The 19,230-nt window shown below is 42.2% G+C and overlaps 1 protein-coding gene across 5 annotated transcripts in view; it reads left to right on the plus strand.

The window, feature by feature from the left end:
- Positions 1–19,230, plus strand: part of ESRRB (estrogen related receptor beta) — a 126,915-nt gene that overhangs the window by 34,245 nt on the left and 73,440 nt on the right. The window contains exon 1 of one of the 5 annotated variants that reach the window (XM_041471970.1): positions 10,484–10,528. The exons of 3 other annotated variants lie outside the window; for them this stretch is intronic. The gene's annotated coding sequence lies outside the window, so the exon portion shown is untranslated. Of the gene's footprint in view, positions 1–10,483; positions 10,529–17,399; positions 17,435–19,230 lie in introns of those variants that run through there. One more of the 5 variants, XM_041471975.1, reaches the window with a different exon arrangement.

The raw sequence follows: 19,230 nt of genomic DNA on the forward strand, positions 1-19,230 counted from the left end.
ATCAACTGTGATTTTAGGGAATAACTCCTCCTCATCCTCCAGTTTTGGGAAACAGTAAGAAATTACATTGACAAACACAGTACCGTATCTTGAAAATGAATTCTTAATACCACATAAAGTATTCTGTATTTCCATGCTGGCCTTTTTCAGTTCACATATTTCTTCATGTTTACTCTGCTAGTCTTTCCCTCCCCTTAAGCTTAAAATGTTTAGGTGAGCTTTGGATACAGACTAGACTGACTTGCTTTCTGTGCAGTTAGAATCTTGTTGCATGTAACTTCAGGGTTGCTTTCTCAGATGTGGATTGAACTGAGGATGTCTGTTGGGAGTTTCAGGTCTTGGTTTTCTCATTGGAGGTCCTTCCATCAGGCAGGTCTGTTAAATGCTTGCTGGGTCCCTAGAGACACTTGATCTGTGTTTAAAGGGAAGCAGCTGAACCACAAGAAGAGAGAAATGGCTGCATTTCTCTCAATACTCAAGCACTATTGCTCTAAAGGGATCTTGCTGAAAGCTGTGCAAAGCTTGCATGGCAGTCTGGGTGCCTGGGGCTCTCCATGTGCTTCATCCCAGCAGAGATCTGTGTGATGCTCTTGCTTGCCTTTCCTGCTCTGAGAAAGAGAAGTTGATGGCTCAAGGATGCTTTGAGCACGAACTGTGTTTAACTCTCCTGAGGCTCAGACCAGGAAAATCTCTGGAGGATTCCAAGCAGCACCTGCCTTCTGCTCCCCACTCCTCTTAAAACTTCCCCAGTGGAGAGATCCACTCAGGGAGAGCAGGAAGTCCATAAATAAATAATTCCCTCTGTCTGTCCTGATCAGCCCAAGCAGCTATGATTGCTCTTGAATGCCTAGGTTGCTTTCTTCTTAATGGCTTTTAAACCAATTTTGCCCTCATCTGATGACCCAGCTTCTCATCCTAGCTTTAGAGGAACAATTTCTTCTTTTACAGAGAGGGGTTTGGGGGCTATTTATGTTGTGTCAAGGGTTTTGGTTGGGTGAAATAGTATAGCAGTGCCAGCAGGGCCACAGTTCTCTGGTTATCTCAGGCTGCCCCATACCTTATTTTGATAAATCTCTACAGGACACCTCTGAGGGTATTGCAGATAGCATTGACCCTTGCTTGAGAGCACTGGATACCTGTCATGTTCATGGACATCCCACAAAGATTTAATAACTCTTGCACCATTCTTAAGACTATTTTTGAAATGTGTTTTACTGTTGGGAGAGCTAATCACTGAGACATCTGAGTGCTTATCCTTTGCTCTACAGTGTGTAGGTAAAGTCTGGGAATATAAGTTAGCAGTGTAAGCTCTCACTTTTCAGTTCAGCTGACTTAAAGTATCTCATTAATGGGCATTAGACAAATATTTAGACCTTATATTGTTGCTTTTTTACCTTGTGTGTACGAACTGTAGTAGATTTTTTTAAAAGTGCTTGTTAAATAGCAAGTGGTCAGTCAAATCTAAATGTTCTTGGTTTGTATCCTAGTGCAACCCTTGGAGATACATACTGCTCCTCTGATGGGTGTCATCTAGGTTTGTCTGCAGAGAAGTATTAGCACTACCTCCACCAGCAGAACCTACCTGCCTGGCAGTAGCACAGGCAAGGCATGATCTGAACATCCTTACAGTGCTGGCCAGCTATCCTGTGGGATGTGTATCAGCACAGCCTTGTGTCATGTTGCAGGCTGATGACCGTCATCCCCACAGTGCCTTTGGAAGAGGCACTAGTCTGTCTGGGTGGAATGCAGCTGCCCTGCCTATGGTTACAGTGCCAAATGGGCTGATTCAGCCCAAATGGTTGATGGCTAATGACTTACATTTTTTGTTGGTGTTAACCATCCCCCTTGACCAGTCACTTTAGTGAGTATCCTCACCAATGATGTAGCACCCAGGGCCTGCTGGGTGCTACATCATTGGTGGTTAAGTGGACCTCTGTATCTGAAGCAGTGACAGTCTTTCCCACTGTCTTCCTTCTCTTCTGTTTCTGTCTAACTTGGTACTCTGGAAAAGCAATGGGTTTAACAAAGAGAAGTGCTGTCCCCAGACTGTATGGTTCTCAGGACAAACCTGGTAGCAACAACTTCTGGAAGTTACATCACAAAAGCCTACCCTTTACTGTGCTGCTGACTGCAGTAGTTATGAAATACTGCCAAATGTTGAGGGGCAAGGTCTAAAAGATGAGTTGAGTGCTACTGAGTTCAGCTGACTGGAAATGTTTAATGGAAGATTGCTATGTTCAACAGAGGAGCAGAGAGGGGAGGCATTGATAGTTGTTGATCACCACTAAAATAAAGGTGTTAGAGAGATTAGCAAAAGACCAATACTGGATTTTCTTTTGTAAGCAATGTGGAGACCAAGAGGACCTGTTGCTAGGAGGCTGCAGCACCAAAGTCACCCTCCAACCACATGGGACTGAGATTTGAGTTTGCCTTAACAATGAAACTGGAAAGTAATCCTTTCTACTGCTGCCATAGGAACGGTGAAGCTGGCAACACGTGACTATGAAGGATGAAGGTATTTTTGCTGAAATCCAGTGACACACGTTCAGGTCTGTAAGGAAAAGATTTTACTGCTGCCCACAACTGCCTGTGGGCTGAGATCTCTGAAAAATTCCAGGACTTGTAACTCATTCAACAAGAGCTTTTCAAAGACATCCAGGGGTCTTCCACACATGGGAAAGATCACTGTCTTTTAGAATACATAAAGCAGCACAACAGAAATAGAACTGAGCTGGTAAAACTTCTTTCCTTTGCATGGAAGAGCTTTTTTATCTGGTAACCAGCATCTGACTCTTCATGACTGGCTACTCTCTGGACACTGTATGATCATATATTGTGTAGGTATGGTCCTGAGTTGCCCTGCCTCATCACTTCAAAGTGATGCTTTGTGATATAAACAATGATTATTTTTCTTGCTATTTTTTCTCTTTGTTTTTTGAAAATGTACTGCAAAAAGCTGATCATTCATGGTGTGTAGGCATAGTGTTTGAATGTTAATGACTTGTAGACAGAACAGTGGTTTCCTAATGCACTTTACTTGAAGGTGTCTGAATGTGATGCAGATATGTAACTCATCACGGTAATTAAAAGTTAAAAGTATATTAAGCTTGGGATGGGTTTTGTTGCCAAAGCTGTCTAATCAAATAATCCGCCACAGCAATTTGCTCTTGTCCAACAAGTGAAAGAGATGATATTCAAGTAATAAACTCAAGAGGGAGCTGTGTAAAAAATCTGCATTTTTCTTGAAACACTCATGTTAGTACAGAACAAATCTTAAAAAAGGTCATGTATTTAAGTGAACTATTTGGAGATTCAGAGCAGAGGAGAGTTGAGGTTGCTGTGCTGCTGATACCAGAATACCAGCATACCAGAATGAAGCTGGCATGTCATGCGTGGTTCTAGCCAAAACCTGAAGTCCATTACTATTAGAAACTGGAGTATTCTGAGGCTGGAGTGATGACCAGAAGAGCAGTCCTGATCATCTGATATCTCTTTTTTTCTCGAGACAGAAACTATATCAAGTTTGCTAATGTCACTTGGGACCTGCAGGTTCATCTCACTGTTAAATGCTTTTGTATAGATCCACTGTTGGTGAGCATCTCTGTATTTGGCCTGACTGACCTGGTGAAGTCAATAGTCTTCTATCAATTGTGCCCATATGAGACCAGATGGAGGTTCCTGCAGGGAAAGGAAGGCCTTTATCCTTGCTTTCTTCATCCCTTACACCCTGGCAAGAAAAGCCCTTTAACTGCTTTTCTTCTTTATAACGGCCTACCTCATGTTCTAAAATAACTCTGTTACCTACCCAGAGAACCCAGCTAAGAGGAACCTGCACACTTACCCGCTGGTTTTTGTCACATCATTGTATTCAAACTGCAGCCACCTCATTGCTATTGCTGGGAAATAAGTTATCTTGCCTGTGTTTCCATCACAGACTTGGAAAAATTACCCTTCACCCTTGCTGCCTGGCCCTCAGTAGGCATACCTTCTTACCAGTAGTAACTCTGAAAAATTTTGGTTCTTTAAGCCCCACTCCTTTTCTGGGTTGAGACACTTGACACTATCAATGCACATGCCAAAAGTGTTTTCATTTTTGGCATGCAGCAAAAGAGTAAGTAAGCATTATTTCTCCTGACAAGACAGGTATTTCTTTTGATCAATCCAGTGAGTAAGCTGATACTGTGAATATTAAGGTCGTAGGGTGATTAGAATGGATGGGCTTGGAGTGCATGGGCTTGGAGAGGAAACCGGCTAATCATCTCCCCAAATCAGAGCAATGAACAAGCACCCCCTGTTCTGCTGACCATCTTCCTCGGCCTTCTGCAAAACCAGACTTAAAGCCAGTGTACTTGAAGCTAGTGTAATTTTAGGAAAACTAAAGCTGAAAAGATGCTATTTGACTTTATGTCCCATCTGACAGGATGAACCTCCATACTAGGAAGGCCAAGCTTGTGATGGAGGATTTGCAACAGCTAAGCAGAGGTAAAGATTCCTTGATGCCTTGTGTTCTCTCCTTCCTCCTGGTAGCTGAGCAAATGGCCCAGCTACTGCCCTATGGACACGGAGGATCATGGAGGGAGGATTAATTTCTGCTTTGCTGGAGTTGAAAGAGTATAGGAAATAGCAGTTACTGTGCTAGTAAATTATGTGTAGGTGTGAGTGTGAATAAAAATCCCTTTCCAGTCAAGGTCCTGGCCATGTTATGCCTGGCTACAGTAACCCAGCTGAGGATTAGTGTAACATATCATGGAAAAAAGATCACCAACAGATCCAAATTTGGAGCTGGATCACAGCTCTCCATTGAAGTCTTCTAAGCCTACAAGATCAACCCACCTCTCTAATTACCTGTGTTTTCTGAGGAAGGTTTCTGTCCACTCAGTTAAACAACAGTTAGGCAGAGACTGACTAAGGAGTAGGTTGGCAAAACATGAAAGAAGATACACTGCTGTGTTTCTGGGCAAGTAGGATACAAGTTCTTATGAAATACCCCAGCTAACTGATGATGCAAGGAAGAGCAGAAGGCATAATCCCAGCTATATCATTTCCTCTCCTGCCTCTCTCTGTGTTTCTTGTTACAAATTCTTCCATAATCTGGAAAGAAAAGTTTCTCTTCTGATTCTTTATTCTTTCCCATTTGGTAAAATACTCTGCATCTGCCTCTTACTCTGATGCTGTTTTAATTTTAGAAAAGTTAGATCTCCTTTGCCTGGTTTGTCTTTGGACATGTGTGTCTCTACAATGAACTTTCATTAAAGATATCAGCAGGAACATGTTCTGCTGTAGAACAGAGTCCTGCTATTAGCACTGCAAAGACAAAAATGGGTATACAACCACACAAAACATCACTGGCCATATATGAAAAAAAAAGTTATAAATGGTTGTTAAAAGGAAGCCTTGACTTTTTACTGGCAATGTAGAGACTATGTTTATCCTAACTCAGGGCTCCTAACACAGGAGCACTGTATCACACTGTAGCACAGAGCTCCCAGCACTGTATCCAAGCACAGAATTTAAGGTCACAGTTTTGGGACAGAGAATTCTCATTTAAAGCAGGACAGTAAGGCTTAAGACACTTATATTCAGACTGTTGTGCTACAGATCTGCTCAGACTGATCTGGGGCAAGCCACACAACCTCTTTGTAGTAGGATTGGGCAGTCTATAGGTTGTGAATTATAACACATTCTAAAGACTAGGTAATGTTTGAAGCACATCTAAGGATGTTCAGATGTGTGTTCATTGTTTGAAAATCACAACATGAAAACTAATTTCTGTTTAAATAGATGTTGAGCTTCATCATGGTACTTTAGATGGAAGCATATTGTTTGCAAGGCCAATTTGATCTTTACAGAAAAAAAACTCTTTTGGAGTTTGGTAGAAAAGAAGACTGCTTTTGGTGGGGAGAACAAACTGTTTTGTTTGGGTGATTAAGACAAAATAGAATAGAGCCCTAAATAAAGAAGACTGGTCTGAAAGAGCCATCAGGGACCTGTGTTTGGAGTATTTAAGTTTCTCTTCAGGGCTACTAGCCCTGCACAGCAAAGGATCAGGACATGTAACAGTGACTTGGGTGAAGTCAGGCAGTTCTATTGGCCTCAAAGTGTGAAAGGCTTGTCTTCTGAATTCAACCCAATGACCCCTCTGTAACTTAAATGAGACACAGGCTGGGAAAGATGTCTTGTCATCAATCTCCTCTTTACCCAACAGACAAGATAAAAAAGTGTATACACAAAACTGCTCAGCCCAGTTCAGGTCTCCTAATTATTATCTTTTTTTGCCTTGTACAGACAGCAGTTCACTCACTTCCTTGTGCAAATATAATAATAGAGCCTTCATAAAAGGGAAAAAAACTATCCCAAACACTGAAAGTAACTAGATCTCTTCCTCTCCTGCATTTTCCTTAGTCAAAAAAAAAAAAAAAAAAAAAAAAAAAAAAAAAAAAAATTTTAAAAAAAAAAAAAAAAAAAGTTTTTTTGGGGGAAATCCAGTCTTCTAATGTGTTGTAAGGTTTTTCCCATGTGCTGTTGCCAGACCATGGCAAGAGTTTGTTTGGCATGATTTCCAGGTTACTCCTATATTAGACCAAATGAAATTTCTGTCAATCAATCAGTCAACTTGCTGGAAAGTTGATCATTATTCCATGATAAAAGTTTTTAAAAAAGTAAATAATGAGTTTATCAAAACCAGATTGGTCCTTAAAGGCTGGAGAAAAGTCTTCAAATAAAGTCTCTATCCATTATACCTTGGAAGAGCCAGGAAAATTAGAGACATATATCACAATCCTTCCCTTCCCTTCCCTTCCCTGTCTCAAGGAACTGATACTGCCTATCACTCCATCAGCCTGCAGTGCTCTGATTGTGATCTGTCCAAGGCTCATATTGATGGAATGTTGATGCAGAGCATTGGGACAATGTCTAAGGAGAACAGGTGACCTCAAAAGCCCGAGGCTGCCTTATGAAAGTCATCCCAAAGGGTGGCACTTACCAGAGCACCTCTGGGTAGGCTCTTCTCAGAGGCCACAGAGTTGGCCAGGATGGTTCCCTGCCCCTCCTGCAGTGAGAGAGCAGCAATTCCAGGGGAGGATTTGGTCAGGGCAGCAAACAAAGGCTGTGCTCACAAACCAAGCTTGGTGCTTCTGTTCCGTATGGAGTTCTGCCTTGCATTTACTCTAAGAGAGCTCTTTTGCTTCCAGATCTACCAGCTTAATCTTACAGTCCTTTCTAACTTCATCCTGGAACTGTTTAAAAATCACACATATCTGAAGGATAGCCATCTTGAGATCAGTGTTTCCTTCTTTATTCTTTGGGGGAAGAGAAATTGGCCAAAGCTATGAGAAGAGCTCAGCTGTGTGTGGAGGTTTGCAAAGGAAGCCTTCTGAAGTTCCAAAATCAGCTTGCAGGACTCTTGTTCTCTTTCTTAGGGAATTCAGGTTGGCAGATCAAGCCCAGCCAGCAGAGACTGTTCCTTTCTATCCTTTTCAGAAAGGAAGGGTCAGACTTCTGCACAGGTTACTCTCTAGGCAGGGGAAGTTCAATTTGTCCATTTGCACTGGGTCAGAAAAGATTAATATTACGTTTCTGCACCACTCTGCAAACGCCCACCTCACCCAGGTAGTCCTCTGTCAGCAACAGCCCATTTCCAGCATACAAACCCACTATTGTACTGTTTATATCAGTTAATTCAGCCCTTGGACCTTGTGCCAGGCAATCTCATGGCTCCCTGCTTGCATCACCTCAGCCTGAATAAAAGTTAAAGTGCAAAATTAAAACATCAGCTATTGGGAGAGCAGGAGCTGCCTGCCAAGCCATTCCCACTCTGGTCTCCTATTCGCTGAGAGCCTACACCAGAGTTAATCTCTGCACAGTCAGGATCCAGTCAGGGTGCACCTTTCTGAAGAAAATTGTTTTGCAGCTCACTGCAAACACCCTGACTGCTCTTGAACTGTAGTCTGCCTAAACCCTGACCCTGTGTGCCTCTTCCTGCCTCTCATCCTACTGCGTAACAGGAATCTTCTTTATGGGGCAACTAAGTCAGCATCAGTCCCTCTCTGGCCTCAGCTTTCTGTTGGAAACACAAGGGTGCTGGCTTGTCCTTGCCTCTGCTTGGTCAGGTATTCTCCGAGGTGGTTAGTGAGCTTCCTTACAGCCTTGGGCCCTACTATTGCTAATGCCTTATTGAAGCTTGTCTCGTCTCTTCAACATTTAAAGCATCTTAGAGTTTCTGCTGTGATGATATATCACTGAAGTGTACAAAGGTACATGTATGTATGTTTCATTTGTACTAATTCTGGTTGAGGAAAAATGTATAATCTGAATTGTACCACCTGCAACATTCAGGTAATCTGATTCTGCTGTACTCTTAAAACCAGATACATCTTCTCTCTGTCTCCATTTTTTAAACTAATCTGTTTTCTGTGCTGTCTTCATGTGTACCTTTTACCATAAAATACCATGAAAGACCTCTGTCTTGACATCCTTTAAAGATAGGTGATCAGAATCATGTGACTTGTCCTCACATGGCCTGGAGACAAGTTAGGGCACACCATTAGTTTATATGCATTTGTTAAGATCTCTGGTAGAGGAGATAGTTACACTGGCTTTGAATTTGGACATTCCTCTTTTCTGAATATTCTTGAGTTTCTACAAATACGGATTGTATGAAAAGTTGTAGCCTAATTTATCCTGTGTTTTTTTGCTTAGAGCTGAGCCACATTGCATTTTCTTTTATTCTGTATTACATCCATCACCCAAAAAGCTCTAGTCTGCCCTTTGCTTCTCCTGGTGTTGTACATCTTTGCCTCAAATTACATTCTGGGTTTTATATTTAGAAATACCATCCTAATTTCTACTTTTTAAAAAAATTGTTTGCCTGGCATAAGAGCATGAAGCTTTTATCCAGGTATAGTTGTATATTTTGTTTTAGAAAGGCCTCTGGCTTTTGTCTACCTCTTAAGGATGTTTTTACATATTTGAGCAGCAAATATCTAAACATGAACTAGAAGCATAGCAGAGATACAAGTGAGGTTTGTAAGTGCAGTTTGAAAGGTAGAGAGTAGGTAGCAAGGGGCAAACAGAACCTTTAGCGCAGCTCTGTGTGAGTCAGGCATTCAGCGCAAGACTGTGCGTGGCAGGCACATGCCCGAGAGGTTCGCATGCTTTTGTGGAGAGGGACCTCCACATAGGTGTTGGTGTGTTGCTGTAAATATGCAGTGGTGTGAGTGTGAAAATGCGTGCTGGAACTGTGAAAGGACACAGACTCTAGCAGCAGTCGGCACATATGTAGAGCTTTGAAAATGCGTCTTCCATGAAATTATTTGTATGTGCCAGTTTTGATGTTAGTGAAGACTTCTGAGGGTTTGTAGCTATTTTGTGCCTGGGAATGTGTGCTATTATCCTGAATACCTGATTCTGATCTCACATGCCACGACTTGATTCCAGTGTGGTTTCATAAACTGCACTAAGTGACATCTGAATTACACTGCTTTGAAACGGGATTTGGGTGCTCTTCTGCACACGTTTGTGGCAATGGATATAGGTATGGGGAAAGAGATTTCCGAGTGCAGCGCCGTGGACGCTCGGAGATGCGGGTCTGCATGTGCACGAAGTGTTTGCGGAGTCGTGTGTTTGCATGCAGCAACGCCTGGGACACGCGTGTTCCAGGGGCACGCTGCTGCCTTGTGCCGAGCATGTGGGGTGCTGTGTGGGCGCACAGTCGCCCGCCGGCATGCCTGCGTCAACAGCCACGGGGCACCCTTTACCTCAAGTTTTTGCATAACCCTAAACTCTCCAGCCGCTGTCCACAGAGGCAGACCGGTGGGTAAGAGGGAAGGGGAGCGTGCGCTGCCGCCGGTCCGCGGCGGGACCGAGCCGGAGCCGCTATCCCGTGCCACCCGTGTCACCCGCGCCGCCCCCGCCGCCGTGCCGGGGGCAGCCCGGCTGCCGGCCCGCACTGCGCCCCGCGGCGCCCCGACTCCTGCGGCCCCGGACCGGGACTCCCCTCCGGTCCCGGGGGAGCGCAGCGGTGCCGAGCCCGGGCTGCGCGGCGCCGCCGGCCGCGCTGCGGAGCCGGGTCCGGCGGTCCCCCCCGGCCGTGCCTCCCCCAGCCGCCGTCCAAGCCCAGCCCCTGCGCGGGAGCCAATAGCCGCCCTGCCGTCTCCATCCGTCTCCCGGCGTTAAAGCTACAGCGGGGCTCGGGGCGGCGAAATCCCCCGTGGCTGTGTCCTGCGCGCCGCCCGCCTCCTGCCGCCGTCAGTGTGTCCGCACGCGGGTGCGGGAGCGGAGCGGAGCGGCGCTGCCTCCCGCCGCCCCTGCCCCGCCGCCGGGCTCGGGCCGGCTTCTCTTCCCGGCACTCCCCACCTTCCCAGCCCGCCGCAGTTTAGTTGTTATCTTGTGTTTTTTCTTTCTTTCTTCTTCTTCTTTTTTTTTTTTTTTTTTTTTTTTTTTTTTTTTCTCCTCCAACTGGGAATGCTCAAACTGGACTGATGGACATTTCCGAGCTGTGCATCTCCGACCCGCTCGGCTACCACAACCAGTGAGTGTGCCGTGCCGTGCCGGGACCGGGACCGGGCGGATCGGGGGCGGGCTGGGGCCGGCGTCGCGTCCCGCTGCGGGTGGGATGGGGCAGCGACCCCGCAGTCCCGCTGCTCCGTGCCGCAGAGCCGCCGCCGCCCAGCCCCGCGGGGCACGGCGTGTGCCGGTGGCTCGGAGCGGCCGGCCGCGGGCACGGCACGGCACGGCACGGCACGGCAGAGCGCACCTCCGCGCCGGCAGGTGCGGAAGAGTCCGCGGAACAGCACCTGGGCGGGTAGGCGTGCTGGTGTGTTTCTTTCTTGCCGTGTAACTTCTCCCTCTAATGCTTCATCTCCTAGGAACAGGCAGCTAACAGTGAGCACTGACAGTCCTTTCTGCGCAGTTTTACTTTCCGTCTGTGCTAGGATTTTTATTAGATGAATTACTAGGTGCCTATAAAGAGGTGTGCATATAAAATTATACGAACCAGATCCATTAAAGCACCGTCTTTTATTTTAAAAGTCTGTTTTTCATCTGAAATGCACTATGGAAATTCAGTTTCCCACAGACTACTGTTTCGGATAGCCTGCCCGGGGAAAGAGTGAAGTGAGTCGGAGGGCTGGCAAACAGACATCCCAAGCTGGGACCGGTGGCTGATACCTTAGCACCTGCTACTGCTCTTTGTATTCCGAAGTGGGCTGTGCCGGGTAATGCTGTGTTTAAAATCACTTTAGCGTGTTAAGTTTGGTTTGATCCTGTTGGAGAAGTTAGGAAACAAGGCAAAACCTTTTCAGCGTTTACATCCAGCTGACTGGAACAATTAATTTTAAATGCATTTCTCTGATAAATCGCACCCTGAGCAGAGTCCTCTTTTATGGTGTTTGCATGTTAATCCGTGTGTCACCTATGCAGGTTTTGTGTCATCAGAGGCGGGAATTAAGTAATTTTGCCTATTTCATTGCTTTTGTCTTAAGAATACATTGTATTTAGTACAATTAAAGTAATTAAAATAATTGAAGTCAAACAAATAATCCATAAATACCCCTCTTTCCTCATTTCAGCTTTTATTTGTCTTTCTCTACCTTGTTTTCTGATATTCCATCTGTCTTTACACTCACTTCTCATCCCCAGCTTCCAGCAGTTTCATTAAAATGAGACTTCATATTGTTAATAGAAATTAATAATCTAACCCATGTGGTTTTCTTTTCCCCACTGGTGCTACACTTGTGGCTGCTCCACTTTGAATTATAAATAAACAAACAGTTTCTTAAGGGAAATGTATTCTGTATGCTGCTGGGAGTCTTAATATTAAGGCAAAAATAGAAGATGTATTTACCTTCATTAAAAAAGAAAAGAACAAAATGCCAGAATGAAAACCTAGATCTTCATCACTTACTATATTGTCTCTTAACTTTTTCCTTTTATTTTTTGTACTTTTGGAATTGAGAAAAAGGAACTCAAACAACATGAAAATAGTAGGAAGCAATCTGCATGTTGTATTGCCATTCACCTTTTTTACTTTTTCATGGGCTTTCAGTCAGCTCTCAAAAATGTCAAGTGCACCTTACCCATATGCACAACTCCTTGGCTGCTGAGTAGACAGATGAAGGTGGCCCTGGGGGAAGTGCCACGGAGCCCCTATGGCTTTACAGCAGACACAGAGTGCTGCTTTTTGAGATGAGAAACTGTTGGAGAGCTCTTTGTTTTAAGAGGTGCTTGGTTCTGTGTGCCAGCTGACCTTCTCTTTAACATTGTTGAGGTTTGGTAAAATAGAGAAATATAATTTAAAATATTTCAACCTCAGTTTTTTCAGTGTTTTTAATTTAAAGGAGTATGATGGTGCAGGAAAGTCTGAAAAAAGTTACTGAGAGAAGAAAGATATGAGCAGCTTTAAAAATACAGTATATATAAAGCTATATGTGCAGTGCGTCTGGTACCGATTTGATTTACATTCTGGTTTCATTAAGGCTAGATTTCACATTATATTCCTGTTGCTGGGGATGAGTTGGCCTGTCCATATCTGTTTAACCATCTTTTTGTCCCACTGTACCACAGTTACCCTGTGAACATACAGAGTAAATACAGGTGTTGTATTTGTGCCTGTATCCCTAACTAGTGGTGCTAGCATACTATTCTTACTGTACTGATTTATTCTTTTGACTGCTAGCTGTTGAAATGATTTTAAATTATTTTCTTCCTTTTTTTTTTAATACCACTTTTAATTCTGTGGATGGCAATTTTTGTCACATTAAACCTTAAATGAGGAACTAATTTAAAAATACTGCAAACTGCTTCTTCTTGTTTAGTTGCTTGTTAAGCTATAGGAAAACATATGAGGAAGGCTAAAATGTTGGGAGAGAAGTGGATGTGGTCACTCAGTATATGATCCATACAGCTCCCTAGAAACTGTATTTTACCTCATAATTATTGAAACAGAGAGCGAAGGAGCAAGGCAAAGGAGAGGAGAAGTGACTCCTTTCACCTTGGAGTTTGATGAGATCTTAATTTTTGTGACAGTCAGACCCAAAAGGAGTCTGAATAAAACCTAAGCAAAGGAATTCCTTGCCTCTAATTCGTTCTTCAGGGTTTGTATTTATCTTGCTCAAGCAGTGAAAATTCCCTTTCCATTGCCTGTGTGTGCTGATCTTAGTGATTGCACCAGGAACCTGTGGAAGTTCTGGTTAGCAGGTGTGTGGCTTCTCTCAGTGCAGAATCTTTCAGAGAGAGTAAGAAAATGCTTTTTCCTAATTTTGATCCTCTGTGCATGTAGTCTAAGGCCACGTATGTTTTATTTTCTTACACAGAAATCCGCTCTTTAGCAACCGCTTACTACATTTTGGTACTGACCTCTGGGAGAATTGTTCCTGGGGTAGATGGTGCAGGTCCAAGAAAGAAGCTTTTGTATGAATTGGAATTTATTGAAAGCATTTTCAAATTGGGAAATTAACAAAGGCAGTGATTTGTACCTGCAGTTTGTCTCTCAGGTGAGGGCATATGGTGAGAATACATTAGTTAAACTGCACTGACAGCGCCTGTCTGCGGTACGGCAGGAAGGGAATGCGTGTGCAGACACCACAAATGTACACTCTGCCGTATAAAATATGTCATTATAGTCACCCACAAGCACATGGGTGCATCTGTAAATATTTGTGTGTAGGTATACACACATGCATATGTATGGTCATGTGGAGTCCTGGTGTTGTATCTCCCTCATGTGCAAACCTAAGGCTTTCAGTAGAGAGTAGAATACGGCATTTTTACTTTCCCGTATTAACTTAGTAATCTCTGAGAATTTTGTTTTCTGCCTCATTATAGTTGCCACTAGAAATGTTGTCGGGACTACAAAATTGCCATTTCTGTTTCTTATTAATATTCTAAATGACAGACAGAAAGTGACCAAGGAGCCATTATGAAGGTAAAATAAAAATCACTGGCAAATGACAGCATCCTGCCAGATGCTGTGTCTCTTACACTGTTTCCTCTGAGGTAAAAGAAAGACACGTGAGTCACTGATGTAATAAAAATAAAAATTATTTTATGAAGAGAAGGAAAAAGTTGAAAGGAATAAATTACATATTTGATAGAGAGGTGAAATGGTGTAATGTTGGAATTTTAAGGCAATGAAGGAGCAAATTCCAGACCCTGCAGCAGCGAATTAACAAAGTTGCTGTCGCTGACCCTAATGCATAGACTGAAGTAATGTGACTTGATTTCAGAGGTTACTGGAAATCTCCATATTCTGTGAATGGGAGGAAATCTGAGTCAGAGCATCTGAATGCAACTGTCTGCTCTGAATATATCTCAGAGGCTGGAATTGGGAGGGGTTGTTAATTGGAGAGAATAGGATGGAGTTGTTTGTTTCATTGACAGAATAAATTGAAAAACCTCTATAAGGAATTGGGGTAGTTACTGGGTTTCTGACAAGGTTCCCATCATAAAATGGGGTCTCAGTACACTAAGCTTAGTGAGCGGAGGGCTGATGAGGAAATCAGTACCTTTGGAGTATTTGTATTAACTTTTCCTTCCTCTTCTAATTCCACTTGTAAAAGTAAACATGATCTAATCATTATCAATTATTGAGAAATATGGAAAGATCAATATATTTAAAAAATAGGATTTTTTCATTGTATCGATTTGAAGTAATCAATAAATATTGCATTTAGCCTGAGAGGGGAAAGACTTTGGAGAGATTGCATCAGAGAAAGTTGCTGTGATAGAGGTTTCATATCCCGTTTTCTTCCTCTCCAAGAGAATGTTGCTTTACTCTCTGTGCCCTTTCCGCTGTTATTTCCCAGCCCTGTTTCTGCACTGTCACTACTGCTCTGAATTTCATGTTGTTTGAAAATACCAGTATTCTTCAAATTATTTCAGTTCAATGAGAAGTTTTGTGCATTGTGTCAGTGGGTCTCTTCACAAAATTTTCCATGGCTTGAAGGATACAAATTCTCTTAGGGAATAGAAACAGGGAGAAGGTAAAAAGGTTTAAACCTGAGTGTAGATGAAATTTACAGGTTCTGTCAGGAGCAAGGTAGAATTTCTCCAAAGAGTGTAAAATGTCTAAGAGAGATTTAATTAAGGAAAGAAATAGTAAAAGTAGAAAAATGTGGTGAGAAATCTGGGATAACAAAGCCAAAATCCTTTCCCCATCTTCTTATTCTAACTTGTGCTCCTTGGTTTGAGAGTTGGGGGGCATAGAGCTGCACATCAGCAATTCCAGTGTAGACTGCAGAAACTAGGAGATTGTTCCCAGTCAGACCTGTTCTTTATTCTGTGGAGCTACTGGCGGTAACATTACAGCCAGGGAGCACAACAGAAATTTTAGTCTGCGCAGTGTGAGCAAGTAAATATAGCATCTGCCCAGAACCCAGCAGTGAGCGTCTTAGGTAATGCCGCTGTAGAAACTGGGGGAAAAAGGGGAAAGGTCAGAGTTTCTGTCACAAACTATGAATCAGAATGGTTGTTTGTTTAGTGAAGGAACTTAATAAAAGAAGATATTAGCAGTATGTAGGTACGGTGACCTTGCCTAAAAACAAAGGAAACACTTGGTTTCTTTCTGTCTTTGCAGTATTAGCTGCATTTGAGTTTTGCATGTAGTCATTTCTACATAGCTTGCATGCGTAAAGTGCTTTGTGCATGTCATTGGGAACAGAACACAGTTTAGTATTACTTCTTAGTAATAGCTACTGACTTGGCAAGTTTTACTTCTTAGAATTAAATTGTAATAATAACTTACTCTTTGCATTTGTTTCCATCCTTGTTATGCTGCCTCTCTCTAAAGCTTTGCCCTGTCTCTTCAGAGCAGTAGAGATGCCCACAAAAAAATGATGCTTGCAGCTGGAGCACAGTGCACTTTGATTCTTCCAGTGCTTGAGAGTCTGGCTGCTGGCAATGACTGTCCGTGAGGAGAAACATGTCTGCTCAAGGTGGAACACACTGTATAATAATATATTTGTCATGTTTGTAATTGCAAATGTAATTAGCAAACAAGCTCTGGGGGATTGAGGACTTGAAACTTTCACGGCACATCATTTGACCCTATCTTGACTGGACTGGAGCTTATATGTCACTGTTAACCCTTGCTGTTCTTGCACAGAAATGCTCCTTCTAATGTGACTGCTGCTAAGTTTCCTGTCTTGTCCCTCTCCCTGGCCCCCACCTTGCTCCATTCCCCACCTTTTTTTTTTTGGCTATGAGCAGCATTTCAGCATTTTACCTGTATTTGCTTATACCTTCTTTTATGTGATAGCAAGTGCTTATGTTCCTCCTGTGACACATGCACTAATATTTCCTTTCCTAGCACTTCTGACACAGCCTGGAAAGCATTCTGCAATGCCCTTTGTGAAGAGCACTGTGTACCAGTAAGTGCTTTTGCATACTGAGCTGTTCAGTGCATTCCTATCACCACAGGCAACGTTACTACTCGGTGCCCCTTGCGCTTCACAGAGACAACTTGCGAAAAGCAGGTGGCAAGCTGTTATCACACAACCTGCGATGGCTCTCTGTCCCTGCTGAGCTGGAATTTTCTTCCACTCCCTTTCTGAATGGGGGAGGAATAAATATCTAGCAAATCCTATTTGTTTTATGGAATCCTGGCAAATCTCAGTCTCGTCACCCTTAGGATGACTTTTTTGGTCCTACAAAAGATATTCCCAATCCATATAGATTTAATGAACAACACAGAATCAGTTCATAAAGTTACAACTTATGTGTGCATTGCAAGCAAGTAGGGGCTACTTCACTTTTTCATATTAATAGTCTATTTTTTTCTATTTTGTTTTCAAGATAAGACTTAAATTGCAATAAAATTTGTGATAGGATTGGTCTTGTTTTGGACAGAGTTCTATTTATTCTTGCATTTTTGTATACATGAAAGGAAATCCGTTAAATGTAGAGAGGGGTGTCTGTTTTTATACAATTTTTGTAATGACAGTAAGGGCATGTCCAAATATTCCTGCTGTTGAAGGTTTGGAAGGAACAGAAACCTGTTCCAGTTTCTTCTTGGTAGGATAGGAGCGTTTGACGAGGACCCCTTCTTTCTGTCCAAATTTTCCTTTCCCATTCCTGGAAATTGTCTTTGCTTTTCCATGTATTGTAAGAGTAATATATTTTCCTTAAATTAGCATAGCCGGTAATGTGAGTGATGGAAGTGGGACCTCCAGCTTAGAGTATCCTGCATAACAGGAGAAAATTTCTTAGAGCACCTTTTGTTTTGAATTGATTGTCTGTGTTTTACTGCAGATCTTTTTACAAGAACATTTTTTTCTTGCTGTATGTCTGCTGGTCTGAAAGGCTGTTTGTGCGTACGGCATATTAAGAAGTGTTATTTTCTAGGTTTTTTCCCTCCTTTTTCTCATGTCACTTTAAACTTCCCTTTAGTAATAATGGCCCTCAATCTCCGGTGATGGAGCCGTCACTGTGAACAATGCTGGTGAGTGTATTGTCTCGCTGTCCTTTCACTCAAGACAAAGGTCAAAAGAACAGCTTAAAAAAATGTTCAATTCTCCAATTATGACTTTGCATAGGAAGATAATTTTAAGAGTAAGCTTTCACTTAGGTGAAAATAAAACAGAAATACAATTTTCCGTCAGTTTCCGCAAGTACTTTTTTTAATGTACTGACATGAATAATTACAAACCAAATTTCTCAGTGAGATTTACATCATTTTACGTATTAAAAAAATTAAAGAGCTGAAGGACATTAAAGAATTATTCTTCAACAGATTTTATTTTTTCAAAGTCTTCTGTGTTGTTTTAGTTCAGGTCAAACTGACAAGTTTCTCTTTCTCAAACATATTTGTTTCATGATTTAAGAAATTACACTTATCTAGATGAATTTTTCATAGATGTGGCGATATAGCATTGAAGAACAGAGGATGTTACTGATTTCGGGGATTTGGTGTAAAATTTATTTTTACTGCATATAACCAGAATTAACGGATACACATTTTCAATGTGTACATTTTCTAGATGCTTCGCTTATAACCTTTAAAACCATTTATAATTAACACATTAATTTTAAGGACTTGCTGTTGTTTTATTTTTCTTTGTTTCATGACCATGTATGGCATGTGATTACCATCTAGTTTAAACAGTTCAGAAAGTGCTGTAGAGGGAGAGCGATTTAATTCTTTAGAAAACATAAATTCAGTACTACTTCAGTTCCTTTCCAGACATATATGATGCCACTTCTATTTTTATCTTTAAGAGTTTAATTCAGTTTCTTCATAGTTTTCGTAATTCTGTTGATGAGGGCTTTTTTTTTTTTTTTTGGCCATTTTTATAGGCTAAGGGGGTAATGGTACAGTGAGACACTGAAAAAATTCTAAAAGCATCGGTGCCTATTGCCCGACACTCTGTAGTAGGCAATATTTGTTATCAGATTCATCTGTAGTGCAAGGGTATCTGGCTGGATGAGGGCTCTCCACACACCAGTGTTAGCAGTGACTTTGAGCAATGATGTGCAGCCTAAGCAGGGACTGCGACAGGGAGGAGGCCACAGCTGTCTGGTACAATCGAAACTCGCCTTCAAAGCCAAGCAAATCCTGACAGAGGAACTTGCATTTTTGTGCTTGGGCATCGTGAAGGATGATGACTTCACCTTCTGTGGGTTGTCTTTGCCTTAATAGGTTGTAGCAGATATGACTTTATGAAAATGATGTTTAAGTGTATCATGCATTCATAGGTACTATTTTACATCGATGATGCCAGATGCATCTCCTTTGAAATACTTGATACAAGTTGTGTAGGGGCACCAAGCACACTGTGGAGGACTAGAATGTGCCAGAGTAGGACAGAAAAGAGTTTTCTTGCATACAGAGATCCGTGAGTGTATGGATGGATGTCTGTCAGGGCACATTAAGTGCACACACTTAATTTTACGTAATTGTGCACATGCTATAATTTAACAGAACGCACATGTATGTAAATGATATAATTTTATACATAATCAAGTGTTCATTTCATGTTGCATAGTGAACTATTTGACTTATCCATCCAATATATTTTTGGACACGCACGCAAGACTTTCTGCGTGTGGTTACGTATTTGTGCGTGTGTTAGTGTATAAATGTGTAGAAAGAAATAAGGGTCAGTCTGTCTTCTTCACAAGATTGTTCCCAATCTTTATCAATTCAAGCTTGTAAATCTGTTCATGGCCTTACATAGAAGGTGTTTTGTAAATGTAAAATGCTGTAAAAATATGCCATACAGAACATTTGCACTGAAA

This window comes from Pyrgilauda ruficollis, unplaced genomic scaffold (assembly GCF_017590135.1).
Source record: "Pyrgilauda ruficollis isolate IOZ18807 unplaced genomic scaffold, ASM1759013v1 scaffold28, whole genome shotgun sequence".
NCBI lineage: Eukaryota > Metazoa > Chordata > Aves > Passeriformes > Passeridae > Pyrgilauda > Pyrgilauda ruficollis.